Source organism: Canis lupus, chromosome 17, assembly GCF_011100685.1.
Source record: "Canis lupus familiaris isolate Mischka breed German Shepherd chromosome 17, alternate assembly UU_Cfam_GSD_1.0, whole genome shotgun sequence".
NCBI classification, from domain to species: domain Eukaryota; kingdom Metazoa; phylum Chordata; class Mammalia; order Carnivora; family Canidae; genus Canis; species Canis lupus.
The window spans coordinates 31091344-31106710 of NC_049238.1; the positions used below are offsets into that span (position 1 = coordinate 31091344).

Genomic DNA, 15367 nt, shown 5'->3' on the forward strand with positions numbered 1-15367 from the left:
TAAAGTTTCGAAACTAAAAAGCACACATTGCAAAACAAACAAACTTGATCAAGGCAGAAGAGCCTAGAATGTGCCAGGATGGGTTAGTCAGTTAAGTGGCCAATTTTTGATTTTGGCTCGATCACAATCTTAGGGTCCTGGAATCGAGCCTTGGGTTGGGCTTCATGCTCAGCAAGGAGTCTGCTTGAGGATTGTCTCTCTCCCTCCACCTCTGTACCTTCCCCAACTTGTGCACATGCATACTCTCTCAAATAAAAAAATAAATCTTAAAAAAAAGACACAAGAGTATAAGTAAAATTTGAAAGTCCATCCCACCCCTACCCCATCCCTTTTTCCAAGAATAATCACTGTTAGTAGTAGTTTGGCATAAATGCTTCCATATCTTTCCTTTTGACCAATGTCAAAAGAAAATGTACTTTTTACTGTATCACACTTCCCATCTACTTAAAAAAATCAATGAATAGAGGAGATTGAATTTAGTATATATCTACTAATATAAATATGTAGTCTAAAAAATGACTGAAATGTTCATTCAGCTAACATTAGGCCTCTAACTATAGAAATTCAAAGTACAGAACTCACTTTCTGTTTCACGGGGACTCATAATCTAGTGTAGCAGTTCTCAATTTGGTTTTGAGAGGGTAAATAGGGACTCTGTTGTGAGTCTGATGTGAGCTCTGAACCTACAACATAAAATTTTACCTATAACTCAGGGAATTCATGAACACCCTGAAAGTAATATGGATCCCTGCCTCTTGTAGAAGTAAGATTCTTAAATCAATAATTTAACATAAATACTATAATAGACATATGGACAAGACACTATTGCCGCACAAAAAAGCAAAGGCTTACCTTAAGCAAGACATGTCAAGAAAGACAAGGAAGAATGATACTTGCCCAGACTCTTGGAGGACACAAGGAGTGTGACAATTCGCCCAGTGTAAGGGAAGGAGATCCATTGAGGAACAACTCTATAAAGCCTAGAGGCCAGAAAAGACAGGGAGCCAAACACAAGACTGTGTTTGGATAGTGTGTATACAAGAGTGACTAAAGATGACTTGGAGAGCTGGGGGGAGGCAGACCATGAAGGTAGAGGTCTGCTGTGTTAGGACATTTGAACTTTAGGAGTCACTGAAGGATTCTGATTCTGATTTTCATAGGTAAGTAAGAAGTCTATAATTAATGTATGACTGAATAAATGATCATGGGAATAGTAATTTAGATGATAGGATAAGATAGAAAAAGGAGATAAGACCACTTGATTCAGACTTATTGGAAGATCAGTGATTAAACAATAAGCTATTAGAAAGATATATTGCTAAAAATCGGATGGAAATCATTGGAAGGTCATTCCTTTTGCAAAGGAGACTGGGAGACTAAAGCTTGGAGACTGTGTGTGCAAGATAAAACTCAAAATTTGGAAAGCAGTTCTGTCCTCTCACTGCAGTGAGTCCCACACACAAACTAGTGTGGATCACTCAGGGAGTATCATTCACATCCCCATGCCTTCTGCTGTCCTCCAGTGACTCCTGATGGATGGTTTGTTTTTCCATCAACTCTTCCATCTTCAAAGAGTAGAGAAGAGAAAGACAGTAAAATTGGTCAGTTTCTCAATATTTCTACACTGAGTATATGTATTCCTTTCATAATTATTTTCCTAATTCAGGTTTCAAAGTAATGTAATTTAGAGCAAGGCTTACAAACAATGCCATATCTGGTTCATTTCTTTTTGAGTCTATTTAACCTAATATACCTAACTAAAAATCCAATTTTAGTCTCACCTCCTACTACTTGACAGTAGCTTATAATTGTGGCAAGACCATAATGTCCCAAGGATATTTACTTGATAAATATTTATTATTCATTAAAAACTTTACATATCAGATGCTGTAGGAGCTTTGAAGACTTATCCATATATTGAATATGCAGTTTTGTGTGTACGAGATATCATAAAAATTTGTTTAAATACAAAGAAGCATTTGGTCTTTGCCAAAGGGTAGTTGCTCCAAAAGATTTCTCAGTTCCCATGTTTAAATAGTGAACTTTTGTTAAAACAATATTTAATATAATTTTAGGTGAAATAGCATTGATTTTTCCAGCTTGCCTTTTTGAGGTTATTGATTTGGAGCAAAAAAAAGCATCTCCTTGCTATTACTATGAATGAATAAAGTTCTGTGTCATTTTCTTTTCTTTTTTCCTCAGGTTTACTGAGGAATAATTGACAAATAAAATTGTAATGTTTTTAACCAGCTGATTTGTTATATGTGTATGCTATGAAAAGATTTCCCCCATCGAATTAATTAAAACATCCATCACCTCACATATTTACCTTTTTTTTTTTTTTTTTGGTGAGAACATTAAGTTCTACTCTCTTAGAAATTTTCAATTATACAGTATTATTAACTTTAGTCACTAGGTTATACATTACACCCTCAGACCTTATTCATCTTATAACTTATACCCTTTTACCAACCTCTCCTTATTGTTGTCTGCTTTAGGGAATAAAAAAATCATTAACCATCCACATACTCTGGAATTGAATTAAATTCAACTCAAACTTGTGTTGAGTGCTCATCACAAAAAGTTCTCAAACTACCTCAGAGGAATGTGAACAAATAATATAAATGTATTTACCTTTAAAAGCCTAATTTTGCATGCCTCTCTATAAAATATCTCAGCATTTAAGAATATGTAATAATTTTTAAGTTGCTTATTACTAAGTAAAATTGCCATATAAGGAGATGATCTATATTTATCCTGAGGCTTAGAGTCCAGCACTCTAGTTTGGTAAGAACCAGATGCCCACCAGGCGCTATGGCTATGAATAAGACATGGTCCCTGCTTTAGTAGAGCTGACAGTTTTGCATGGGAAAAATAGTAAATATTGCTCAGCTAAACCGCTGAGCCACCCAGGGGTCCCCAATCCCAATTGAATTCTACAGATATTCCAAGAAAGGAGAAATAACTTGCTATTGGATTGAAGGAGGAAGTTCCAGAGGTAATTAGTTATATTATTAACTATAGCTAATAATTCCCAGTAGGGAGAGATACTAATAGTATGGTATGAGAATGTAGTAGAAGAAGGGTTGACTAAAGATGATTTAGAGGATCAGAGCTGGCTTCGTAGAGAAGGAGGTGCTTGAATTGAACCTTGAAGGATGAGAAATACTTCTTTAGGTAAGGAAAAATGCTTGAGGCATAGAGAACGGGAGGAACAAAAGTACAGAGGCAAGTGTTTGATGAAATGCATGAACTGTGATCATCTACCAGCTTAGCTGTTATAAGTAGCAATATCATATTTCAACTAGTTCCAGCTTAGCTGTTATAAGTAGCAATATCATATCAGCCAATTTTTCTAGCTAGCCCAGGTACACATGGGGAGCCTTACCCTGGCAGCCTCTCCGAGGTTCCAGAGAAAAGTGCCTGAGAGGATGTGATGTGATTGTGATTTGCCAATCAGTTAGTGAGAAGGGGCTCCTGAAATATAAAATTAGGTGTCGAGAGACCTGAAGCAGGCTAAAACTCTGACACTCATTCAAACAGATTTGCTTTCAATATTTAATATTTGAATAAACAACAGGCTGATCCCCTCATGGAAGAAGAGTGAAAGAGGCCCCTCAGGGGCAATATTTGGCCTCCCATCCAGGGTCAAGGCAGTTTGGCTCCAGCCTCACACTACATCACTCAGCTGAACAAACATTTTATAAGGAAACTGGACTCACCTTTCTTAGTAGGCTTTTTATTGCCACTCAAGACTGTACCTAGGGAGTGCCCAGCTGACTCAGTTGGTATAACATGTGACTCTTAATCTCAGGTTGTGAGTTCAAGCCCCATGCTGGATGTGTAGCCTATTTTTAAATGAAAGAAAGAAAGAAGAAAGAAAGAAAGAAAGAAAGAAAGAAAGAAAGAAAGAAAGAAAGAAAGAAAGAAAGAAAGGAAGAAAGGAAGAAAGAAAGAAAGATTGCACCCAGGACAGCCCATCACCCCCACCTTCCCACCCACCCACCCACATAGCCTTACCATGTTTATCGAAGCATTTATTTTAATCACACAAGATGCTTTCCTTGAGAGAAGTCCTAACAAATACAGTTTTCTCCCACTCCCATTTCCAGGGCTCTTGTAGTGCCTCTGACACATTGGTGCATGCATAGCTCCTTAATCCAGCTCTAAATCCATTTTTAGGCCTGAGAGTGTCAAGCAGTTGATTGGTGGGGGCTCCCCTGTCACATAGCTGGGCTAAGGCTGCAGCTGAAAATGCAACTTCCAGATTCTGGCTCCTGCAATGGTAACCAGGGTTTCTGAGTGAGCCATTTTATTATTTCCATTCAAACAGGAGCTTAAGACTTAGTCAAGTCACTCAAACTCTTGACCTCATTTTCTTTATTCGTGAAGCAACAGGGTTTGGCTAGCTGATCTCTATGTAATCCTTCAGTTCTGATTTTCTTCACCACTATATGCTTCATCTTTAGTTTAAAGATTGCAAGTAATTCTGGTTTGGTTTGGCTTGGTCTCTCCAAACTATGATATTGGTTCATTCATTTATTCAACACCTATTTATTTGAACCTATTCTGTGCTTGATCTTTCTGAGCCTCAGAAAATGTAGAGTGAATAAAAATGCCCATGCCCTGGTGAAGTGGAGGTGGCGGGCCAAGATGGCCAGTGAACAAATAAATAGATAGTATTGTCATTTACTGGTTAGTGCTACAGATAAAAACAAAGCAGTGAAAGGCAAGTGGACAATGGAAGTTGGGTCCTGCTCTTACACATGTGGTCAGGAAAGACCTTTCTAATAAAGTGATATTTAAGCAGCAACCAAAAGTCTTGAAACTTTTTATCCTTGATGTATGAATATGGGATATTGTAAATTTGAGAAGACCTGGAAGTTCAAGAGATGGGAATGAAATCGGCCCTGGTAGAGGTACATAAAAGTCTGGGTTTCAACCTAGCTTTTCTCTGTCATGTCCTTCACATCCCAAGATTTTCACAAATGAACTATCTCACTTCTAGGATTCTAAACATTCTATTTTAACACTTTAATAATAACTTTTCAAATGTACTGCATCTACTTGCTTCTTTCACTTTTGTCAATGGGAATTATGCCTATAAGTATGTTAATTATGAATTAACAATAAATTCAAAAAGCTTTGATAATTGAATTTACAGGAATTTACCAAGTAGGGATTTGTTTAGCATGTGAATTTTGCATCCTGATTTTCAGTACTTTCCTCTTCAGCTCCACAAACCACAGCCCAGAGGAAGGACACAACCTAAAGAATGTGTGAGAAGGAGTTAAAGAATCAAGGACTAGATTGGAAATATTCTTTTCAAAGGGGTGGGTCTCTCTCCATCCTCATTCATCTTGCCTCCACTGGCTCATTCACGAACTGCCTATCATGTGATTTGTTTTGGAGCAGGCCAGAAGCACCGGTCCCCAAGCAGATGAATGGCAGACACTGCAGGCTGAAGGCAGGTTCTGTGGTTATTAAAAGAAAAGAAAGAACAGAAAAGAAAGGAAAAGAAAAGAAAAGAAAAGAAAAGAAAGAAAAGAAAAGAAAAGAAAAGAAAAGAAAAGAAAAGAAAAGAAAAGAAAAGAAAAGAAGTGGGCAAACCCCAGGTAGTGAATTTGCCAAGGTGCATTCCAAAATGGGCTAAAAATGAAAAGGATTCATTTTGCTTCCAAAACACTAGCATTTTATATATATATATATATATATATAGGCTAAGCCATTGCCGATTATCCTACTTTTTTTAAGTAACTTTTTTTTTTTTTTTTTTTTTTTTTTAGAGAGAGAGAACCAGCAGGATGAGGAAGGAGTAGAGGGAGAAAGAGAGGGCGGGGGTGGGGAGAATGAGAATCTCGTAGGCTCCAAGCCTGATGCAGGGTCCAGCATGGGACTTGACATAGGTCTCAATCCCATGACCCTGAGACTATGACCTGAGCCGAAATCAAGAGTCAGTCACTTAACCGACTAAGCCACTCAGGTGCCCTGTAGGTTATCCTACTTTCTACCCTATAGCTCTGAGAACGCCTTTTCGGGCTGAAATAGAGCCTTAAATCCTTTCATTCTTTCTCCTTAGCATTTCCAGCCAAATTCTTCCTCCCTCAGTCTCTACATTCATGACTACCGATTATTAGATTTTTAGGTAAGAGAACATTAAACCACTTAATTATTAATAATTACACCTAATTAGCACATTAGATTATGTGCTAAATAGTTGCCACTTGCAGTGTTTAGCAGGTTTATCATCTTACTCAACAAGCTTTTTTTGAGTTCTTCTCTATGTAAGAACATAGAGTCAGCACCAAGGAGAGTAAGAGGTAGAAAAAAAATAGCCTCTTTTCTCCAGAAGTTTATAATGGAACCTGCGGCAGCAATCCCAGGACTCTGGGATCATAACTGCAGCCAAAGGCAGACACTTATCTGACTGAGCCACCCAGGCGCCCTAGAAAATGAAATTATTTATGTAAGATAAATAACAGTAGAAACTCATGGTTTAGGTTCCAACTGAATTCTTTTTTTTTTTTTTTTAAGATTTTATTTATTTATTCATGAGAGATAGAGAGAGAGGCAGAGAAACAGGCAGAGGGAGAAGCAAGCTCCATACAGGGAGCCCAATGCAGGACTCAATCCTGGGACTCCAGGACACTCTGGGCCCAAGGCAGGCGCTAAACCGCTGAGCCACCCAGGGATCCCCGATTCCAATTGAATTCTACAGATATTCCAAGAAAGGAGAAATAACTTGCTATTGGATTGAAGGAGGAAGTTCCAGAGGTAAAGAGCCTGAGTTGGACCTCAGGGAAGGAATAAGGATTTGACAATTGGGGGAGGGGGAGGAGGGCAGACCAGGCAGCAGAGAAAGGAAGAAACAATGCAGGAATGAAAATGAATTAACTCAGCAGGCTGGAATACTTTCTACATATTGGAAACAAGGTTGGAGAGGAAGGTCAGGGACATTGTGGAGGACCCAGAAAAAATAATTGATGTATTATACTTTATAACTTGAGTCTTTGAGCAGAAGTAAGAAATGATCAAAGGAAAATAATCTAGGGGCACCTGGGTGGCTCAGTCCATTCTGCCTTTGGCTCAGGTTTGATCCCAGAGTCCTAAGATTGAGCCCCACTTGTGGGCTCCCTGCTCATCAAGGAGTCTACTTATCCCTCTCCCTCTGCCCTTCCCCTCAACTCATGTGCATGCTCTCTCTATATATATCAAATAAATAAATAAAAGCTTTAAAATAATAAAGGAATATAATCTAGTAGCAGTGTAGAGCATTGGATAAACTACTTAGGAAGCTCCTACAGATGTTTAGGCACATAGCAGTCAGGGTTGAAACAGAGAGAATGAAAAGAGAGAGGGGAAATTTAAGAAATATGACAAAGAAAGACTCGGAAGGATTTCACTGCTGGATTGGAGGAGGAGAGGAAGTTCATTTGGAGGTCTTGAGCCGGTGACAGGGCTAGGGAACTCCCAAGGGGGAGCCTGGAATAGGCTAAAGATGACCTGCAAGATTTAAACAGCTTGAGTTTGAGGTGACCATGGAACAGTCAGGTGAAAATATTCTTTAGAGAGGAATATAACAACCAGGGATGCTCATTTAGCAGGAAAAAAATAGCAAAAGATCTGAAGAATAGCTGATTTTGTTTCCTTCTCTCCAAATAAAGACCTAAGTACAAAAAAAAAAAAATCTAAAACTGCATAGTGGAAGAATTCAGGATTGGGAAATTGTGAACTGTTTACCATAAATCCAGTTTGGGGTACAGTGGCTTTTTGTTTTTTTGTCTCTGTTTTTGTTTTTAAGACTGAATAAAACAATTATGGAAGGCTGAGGGGACTGAGTGGGCTGGGAAAGGGAGGCTGTGAGTTGCTATGTCCCCATGTTCCCGAGTAATATTTGGAGACAGCCTGCTAGAGTCTAGTCTCAGCATTTTAGAGTTGAGAGCCTATTTCTATTACAGATGAAAATATGGAAGGCCAGAAAGAGGTCGTGGCTTCCTTGTGGCCCTGCAGAGTGAGAAGTCAGGGTTGCATCTCAGTCCCGACCCTGCCAGTAAGCAGGTGAACTACCATCTTGATACCGGAGAACATTTTTACATCCATCTATAGGGGGATGCCTGGTGAAAATGTTCAGATTGCATTACCAAAAAGCAAAATGGAGGGCCTATGAAAGCATGAAGTACGTGCCATCAGAGGCAGGAAATGATGTGGCATAGCACGTGTGTACCCCCTGTTAGATTGACTGACCTTGGTGAGAGAGCTATTTCCAAGTGACCTCAGAACAAGATGAAATGGGCATAATCTACACAAGGAATAATTTTCCTTACATCATGTTTAAACAGCCCTAGAATAGATGTCAAGTGTGATTGTTCAGTCTGTTTCCATATGTATTTTTTAAAAGTTCTGAAGAATAGGATTGCTATCTGACAATCGGGGATGGGAGAAGCATGTAATTCAGTTTGGAGGCAAGAGGATGAAGAACTTCTATGTTTCATTTACTTATTCCTGTCCCAACTTGTTCCCAAAAGGAAACTGAAACAGTGCAACAAGAGATTTGGGAATCAGAATATACTAGTCCCATTGTGTTCTTATTTCTTGATGGGATATCTCTAGACCTTTTGCCTTTGTGCCAAACCTACCAGATATTGGTAAGAAGTGGTAAGAAGTTACTCATGATTGGGTTTGATGCACCTTAACTCTAGGAAGGCCATGCAGGAAATAGGCTAAAATTAGAGACGAAATAATCAAACTAATGATGAATTTACATTTTTCATTGATGAATAAAAATATTGAATATTTCTTTAAGTTAGTATATGTTGTTAGACTCTAGTAATAACAGATTATAAAATGACCCTTGCCTTAGTGAGGATAGGTGACAGTTGAGGAGAATGGCCAAGATAGGCTTAGGAAGAGTATGACGCATGAACTGCCTTTTGGAGGTTGGTGGGATTTGGGTTGGAAGAGTGCAGAGGGTTTTAAGGCAGGGGACCTGCAGGAATTGAGATCCTCAGGTGCAAATGCATACAGCTTGTAGGTAGACCAGTTCTGCAAGGAGAATGTTGTAGCTTCTTAGTGGCCTGAGAACATTGCTGACCCCTGTCAACACTGCATGAGCTGTGGGGCTATTCTTCTAACTGAGGTTTTAGATTTGCAGGGTTTGTCTGTGATTTCCAACTCCTGGAGTCTTCGTTCACTGGGAGGTAATGAGAAATTACAGTCATTCTGAGGATTGGATTTTACACTATTCTCCTTTCTAGCAGTTCTGAAAGCGCCAAAGGCAGATCCAAATTGGATGTCATTTTATCTGAACTATGAAATGTCCCCCAGGAGAGGCAGCAGTAACCTGGTTTCCCCTCTCACCTAAAAAAGGCTTTAGTGACTGATGATCTATTTCACAAGGTACTACTAACTCAGCCACATGATCCAGCTCTTCTGAGGCTTGCTGCTGCCTCTGCCTTAGTGGGAAGCATACTTCCTGAGGACTAGTTAAGGTTTGCCACTTTGATAGACCCCTCTGCTAATTAGGGTCATCCCTAGGGCTGAAGCTCAGGGCTCTTTCTCCACGGTTCTCTTAGGAGCCTTTCTTGCCCTTCACTGTCTTCCTGCTTCTCCACTCAGGACCAGCCTGGTGAAAATACAGTGACAGTAACTTCATCTTCCTTTGAAGTAGGTATTACCTTGCACTGGGGCAACACTGGGCTCTCCACCTCTTGGAGAGTGTCTTGGAGAAGCTCTTAACTTCAGCTCAGATGAATCCAGAGAGAGAACCTGTTTGAAAGGTTGAAATTAAATTAGTAGAACCAGGATAAGAAAAGAGAGCGAGCACATCTTCCTGACTAGACCCATGCTATAGCATTTAGGTTCACAAAATTGGGTTCTGGCACATTTATGTATGCCAGACAATAAAATGAGTCAGAAGACCCCTTGGAAGTAATAGGCTCTGAAACTGGTGATATGTTTTGATGTCTCAAATGACATGATAAATTAAATTTTGACTTTAATTTTTAAAATAATTATCTCTAACCATTGGGTTGTTTTTTTGTGTGTGTGATAGCATACTGGTGTTTTTTTTTTTTTTTTTTTTTTTCCGATTGATGTTGACATATAGCAAGCAACTCAACCAAATTTCTCTATCCTGGCTGATATTATGTAAACAAACAAATAAACATGAATATGCCTGTGGAGTAGAAGTAGAAAGATCTCTGTTTTTCTGTATTTTTTTTAATTTATTTATTTTTTCATGAGAGACACAGAGGCAGAGACAGAGGCAGGCTCCACACAGACAGAGGCAGGGAGCCCAATGTAGGACTCGATCCTGGATCCCAGGATCACGCCCCGAGCCGAAGGCAGATGCTCAACCGCTGAGCCACCCAGGTGTCCCGTGTTACTCTGTATTCTGATGTAAAGAACCTCTATGTGCTCCTGAGATACAGGGTTGCCCACTTGTTGCTCCTTTTCTCACTGGCTTTGGGAGCTCTCGGATTGCTGGCAATAGTGAAGGATCAGTGGTACTTAGTTTTAGTGTGGGACCACTCCTTAGGAGATTGCAGGATCTTTAAGCCCCATGGTGGGCACAGGGGATATATTTCTGCTACTAAAACTTTGCTTGATGGGTTTTTTCCCCCCTCACAAAAACCACCTCCAGGCTAAACTCTTTCTATTTACCAGTAATTGTTTTTTGCCTATGTGAAGCACCATGTGTTAGAAGGCACGTTTCTCTTGTAGTACTGGATGGGAATTCAATTCAATTCCACAAGTATTTGTTGATGACAAACTCAGAATGTCACAAAGAGCTGGGGACACAAAGACAAATAAACCCCACTCTGCTCCCATGTTGCTCAGTCTGGTGAGGCGATTAGCATTCAGACAGTTAACCAACGCTATGATGATGGCTTTGTGACCTGGTTCAGTTGGCAGGGGCTGCCCTGTTTCTAGCAACACCCACATATGGGAAAAAATCAATTAAGAGTCTGACTTGAGGACCAAGGACCATTTTCAAAATAAGACTGCTTAATTGGGGGGCTGTCTGGCCCTATATTTTAATTCTTTAATGTATTGCTTTTGTCACCATAAGCTGTTATATATTCAAGAATGATTTGGTTATCTATATTTTTAGAAGCAGGAATAAAAAAATAACACTATCATGGGGTATCCTTGTTTTAAATACTTGCATCCATGCCTATATATTGTGAAATTTATTTTATCTCCCTATCATTTTGCTTCTAAGGGTCATGTCATGTTCTTTGTTTTCTTTCATTATGTTGATTAATAAATTATATTAATAGATTTATAAGCATCCAGCCATTTTTGTGCTCTAGAATAAATTCATGTTATTGTATTTTTGCTTTCTGATATTTTATTCAGAATATTTGTATATTTATTTATTTAGGCTATTCTAGAGTAGATTCAGGATCAGAACCTCATAGGATGGAAATAGTGATTTACATATGTACTATTCTCTGGTACAGATTAAATAATAGTCACTGCTATTTTCAGAAATTTCCTGTGATATTATCCTAGGTTATTTCTTATTTGAGAAGTAGATATTTGACATCCCTCTTTCAATATCTTCTCTAGACAGTTGTTGTTGACTTTATGGTTTTTATTTTTTAAAAAATTTTAAAAAGATTTTATTTATTTGAGAGAGAGAGAGAGCACAAGCAGGGGGAGTGGCAGGTAGAGGGAGACGGAGAAGCAGGCTCACCGCTGAGCAGGGAGTCCAATGTGGGATCACGACCTGAGCTGAAGGCAGATGCTTAACCAATTGAGTCACTCAGGTGACCCTGGCTTTATACGGTTTTTAAAACAAAGCTCAGCAATTTATGTTTTCCTAGAAAATTGTCCATTTCATCTAGCTTTAAAAATTATTGGCAATAAATGACACATAAAATTTTTAAAGTAATATTTCATAGCCTCTGAATTGGTGGTTATATCCCTCTTTTTTTCTATTCTCTCTCTCTCAATCTCCCTCTGTCTCATCAGACCTGTCAGAACTTTTCTCCTTTTACCAATCCATTCAACCTGTTTGTTCAGATGGCTCTCAGAGCCCACATAGGAAGGAACACATCATTAATGACAGTAAAAGTGTTTCCTTATATTATAGTGCTTTGAAATCCTGTGGCATGAAGTGGTTTATTTAAAGATCTAAGCTAATAGAGTAATGGTCTCACTTAGAGCTACTTCTTAAGTAACTTTGAGTAAATACTTAATTGTTCAGAACTTCAGTCTCCTTCCATATAACCTAGATGGTAACAGTGCCTTGCAGAGGGATGAAGTAAGGGATCAAGTAATGATCTAGTAAGACAGCATCGGAGAAAGTACAAACTATGACATATATACAAACAAGGTCATGAAATATGTCATATCGTGAAACCTATGTCACTTCCAAGTTAGAGAAGAAATCAAACAACCCCTTCCATAATTTTTAAAGCATTCTTCTAAGATCAGACAGATCACAAAGATCATACAGATTTTCCTCCCTGAAAATGTTTGCAGGATTTTTCCTGATGAATTACTTTAGTTTCAGGGTAGAATATTTCCTCATCACCCTCCCCCCAACATAAAAAGTTCTCATTCTACTAATTAGAAATGTGCACTAAAGACCCATTCAATAAAGGACACCGAAATGGAAATTAACTCAATTCTGCTTTCAATTAATTCCAATTCCCCAAAGTGCCAAACTTTCTTTTTCTGTCACAGCAGTAATTGGAAAGTAATAAGACAATCCTAAGTTTTTGTGGTCTTATGCGTGTTTGTGTGTGTGCGGTATGCATTCTAGGTCAGTCTGGGGGAGGGTCAGGAGATCTTTTTTGGTATTCTTTAGGCTTCTATTAACTTTATTAATATTATTAACTTTATTATTTGAATTAATTTCATAAAAAGTCTGGCTATCACTTCTTGGGTTAATTCCTATTTCTCTATTGCAATAATTTTATTGCAGTAATTTTAGAACCTTTGTCTTTAAGCAGCAGCAATCAATTTAAAAGGAAACCCTTCCCCAAAAGCTGCAGTTTGTTAATCAGACAAGAACAGGGAGACTCTGGTTGAAAGGGATGGAAAGGGGGGGTCCAGGTGCCCACAGCTTGGTGGCTTTCTCCTTGTTTCATGGCAGGTTCAAAAAAGCCCACAGGCTTCAAAGAATATACAGAAAACCATTGCTCTATATAACAATCAGCCATGGTTTAGTAACTAACAGGCTTTTCCTAAAAACTTAACAGTGTTTTCCAAGGGTCTGCCAAATCCCACATGGGTGTGTTTAGAGCCCAGGACTGCTATTGTAGAGATGGAAATATAGGAGGAAGACTGAGGAGGAGTAGAAGCCATGTTAACTTGGTGAGAGGAAAGCATCTGCTAGTTATTCAAAGGTAGGCAGTGATTCCAGCACAATGAAGGACAGATAGAGAATAGGCTCAGAGTGTGAGGGATTCCTACAGAAAATGAAGAAAAGACTAAGATCTCAAAGGGAATGTTAGAATGTAGTAAGGCTTTTTCCAGAAAAAGTCATACAACTTTTCCATGTAATCTTGTTATTGTCCCTTTTAAGATGTGCCTTTCAATGTATGTTACTCATTTATATGATCATAATATTTGCACTAGTAATTCTCTTCTGGAAACCTTGCCTAAGGAAAAACTGTCTTAAATATGAAAAGAAAAAAAAGCTATATTTCTTTTAATGTTTATTTATTATAGTGAAAAGAAGAAAACTGTCCTAATGTTGAATAATTGGGGGAAGGAAAGAAAACAATGACACATTTCCTCAATTATTTTTCAGTAACAAAAATAATGGTTGTGTAACTATTTGGAGAAAGATACAAAACAGCCTTCTGAAATCACAGAGACCTGAGTTCTAATTCAGACTCCCTCTGCCATTTTTTATCCATGATCCTGGGTATATTATCACTTCATTTTCCCAACCCTCAATATTCTCATTATAAAATGAGGATAATGATGCATGCTCAACAGAACCAATATGAGGATTAAATTAAATGTGATAATATAAATAAATATGAAGCAATAGTGTTTGGCACATAGCAGCTGTTCAATAAATATGATTTCTCTCTCCACCATTCTTTTTTTTTTTTTTTGAGTTCATTGGTGTTCAATTTACTAAAATACAGAATAACCCCCAGTGCCCGTCACCCATTCACTCCCACCCCCCGCCCTCCTCCCCTTCCAACACCCCTAGTTCGTTTCCCAGAGTTAGGAGTCTTTATGTTCTGTCTCCCTTTCTGATATTTCCCACACATTTCTTCCCCCTTCCCTTATATTCCCTTTCACTATTATTTATATTCCCCAAATGAATGAGAACATATAATGTTTGTCCTTCTCCGACTGACTTACTTCACTCAGCATAATACCCTCCAGCTCCATCCACGTTGAAGCAAATGGTGGGTATTTGTCATTTCTAATAGCTGAGTAATATTCCATTGTATACATAAACCACATCTTCTTTATCCATTCATCTTTCGTTGGACACCGAGGCTCCTTCCACAGTTTGGCTATCGTGGCCATTGCTGCTATAAACATCGGGGTGCAGGTGTCCCGGCGTTTCACTGCATCTGTATCTTTGGGGTAAATCCCCAGCAGTGCAATTGCTGGGTCGTAGGGCAGGTATATTTTTAACTGTTTGAGGAACCTCCACACAGTTTTCCAGAGTGGCTGCACCAGTTCACATTCCCACCAACAGTGTATGAGGGTTCCCTTTTCTCCACATCCTCTCCAACATTTGTTGTTTCCTGCCTTGTTAATTTTCCCCTTTCTCACTGGTGTGAGGTGGTATCTCATTGTGGTTTTGATTTGTATTTCCCTGATGGCAAGTGATGCAGAGCATTTTCTCATGTGCATGTTGGCCATGTCTATGTCTTCCTCTGTGAGATTTCTGTTCATGTCTTTTGCCCATTTCATGATTCTCCACCATTCTTTATATACATGGAAAGATGCTTAAACTCTATCAATGGATTCATTGACAAACTTAAGGAAATATATGGTTTCCTAGGAAAACAAATTACAGAATTAAGTAGAAAAATTGAGATTACCTTTGAGAAAACTGAAAAAGGTTTAAAGATATGTCTACTTTTTAAAAATATATTATTTATTTATATATTTATGAGAGACACAGAGAGAGAGGCAGAGACATAGGCAGAAGGAGAAGCAGGCTCTCTGCGGGGAGCCTGATGTGGGACTTGATCCCAGAACCTCCAGATTACCACCTGAGGCCAAAGGCAGATGCTCAATGACTGAGCCACTCAGCTGCCCAATCTGTCTACCTTTTCTTAAAAAGCACTAGGTCCAAATGATTTCATAGCTATGCTCTATTATCTTTTAAAGACAGATAATTCCAATTTAATTGAATTTTTTGTAAATTATAGGA

At 38.6% G+C, this 15367-nt stretch overlaps 1 protein-coding gene and 1 long non-coding RNA gene across 5 annotated transcripts in view; one reads left to right on the forward strand and one right to left on the reverse strand.

Annotated features, from left to right (window-relative positions):
- The window catches only part of ARHGEF33 (Rho guanine nucleotide exchange factor 33), an 80444-nt gene that overhangs the window by 6167 nt on the left and 58910 nt on the right, over positions 1-15367 (forward strand). The gene's annotated exons all lie outside the window — the stretch shown is intronic.
- On the reverse strand, positions 358-14396 carry LOC119869689. The gene is made up of 4 exons (XR_005372338.1): positions 14338-14396; positions 9675-9765; positions 4021-4277; positions 358-1565 (listed from the first exon to the last, which is right to left on the reverse strand). It is a non-coding gene; the product is annotated as an uncharacterized LOC119869689 (long non-coding RNA).